This window comes from Canis aureus, chromosome 15, assembly GCF_053574225.1.
Source record: "Canis aureus isolate CA01 chromosome 15, VMU_Caureus_v.1.0, whole genome shotgun sequence".
Taxonomy (NCBI): domain Eukaryota; kingdom Metazoa; phylum Chordata; class Mammalia; order Carnivora; family Canidae; genus Canis; species Canis aureus.
Genome location: NC_135625.1, coordinates 45,685,457 through 45,686,740, shown reverse-complemented (window position 1 = coordinate 45,686,740; position 1,284 = coordinate 45,685,457). Strand labels below are relative to the sequence as shown.

The 1,284-nt window shown below is 36.3% G+C and overlaps 1 pseudogene; it reads right to left on the bottom strand.

Annotated features, from left to right (window-relative positions):
• Positions 1–308: 308 nt before the first annotated feature.
• LOC144284164 (ragulator complex protein LAMTOR5 pseudogene) lies at positions 309–582 on the bottom strand (annotated as a pseudogene).
• Between the last annotated feature and the right edge of the window lie 702 nt (positions 583–1,284).

Genomic DNA, 1,284 nt, shown 5'->3' with positions numbered 1-1,284 from the left:
AGTATTTTGTTTTGTTTTGTTTTGTTTTTTTGTTGTTAAACTTTCCTCCAACCAGATTTATTGAACATAAAAAAATTCTATGTACAAAGTAACCTTGACCTGCTGCTTCAAAACATGATTCTTTCACACTAATATTTTGATAAGTCAGTCCACTGAGTATCAAAAATCAGCTTACTCTAAAATTAGTAGAAAAGTGTCCAATGCACACTAAATAAATTAATTAATAGCCTAACTACTGGAACTTTAATAGTTCTGCAAGATAATTAGCTTTGGCAGGATCTATCCCCTATGACAAGTTGCTTGAGATGTCAAAAGGCCATTTTGTGCACTGCCATTGTGATGCTGTCAGGTTTTTGGATCATAGTGTCCCATTATCTGATTCTAGACACACCACAGGAATGTCAGTGGGATCTGAGGTTAGTTTAGCTGCTTGCTAGGCTAGAACAGATATCACTCCAGTAGGTTCATCTGATAGAGATCCACAGCATCCCAGATTAGATCCTTAGAATCTGTGCACAGGACTCCAACAATGGGTAGATTCTTCCTTCTGTCCTCCAAGTGCTGCTCCAAGTTTGCCTCCATCCACCTGGCTCTTCTCCTTACTTTTTAAATTTGTAATAACACAAGGCCAAATAATAAAATAGACAAAACTTTAGCAGGCCACAATTCTTATTGTGAAAAGGTAGGCATTTCTGAAAAGAGCCTTTAATAATGAATATGAAGATCCTAGAAAAATAACTAATGGAAATGACTAGTAAGCAGTTAAATGAGAAATTGTTGAAAAAAAAGTTCACTATTTTCCTTCAAATTGCACTACAAATATATGATGGTAAAATTGATAAATTTAGTTCATGATAAAAATGATTTAAGAATCAGCAGAATGGCATAAATTTCAAAAAGAAAATAGATCAAACTTTAGCAGACTACAGTTCATCACCCCTTGGCAGTGCCAAGAGAGGATGAAGTGGGAGCAAAGTTGGGTTTAAATGAAGGCAGATTCTCCCTTCTCATGTCTTGAGAGGAAGATAAGCAAGGAAGTTGTAGAGTTAGAAAACAGAGAGGATATTGGGAAGATATTCTCCCCAGAGAATATCTCCCTTCCTTCAGTTCCCTTCCTACTTCATACATTTTCTAGGCTTCCAACCTGGGGTTCACATTTTATTTCTGCTCCAGATCATGGTTATTAATGCTACTGTTTTATAAAGAAAAGCAAAAACATTTTCCGTTTAAAAGTGTTATTTCTAGGGATCCCTGGGTGGCTCAAGGGTTAAGCATCTGCCTTCG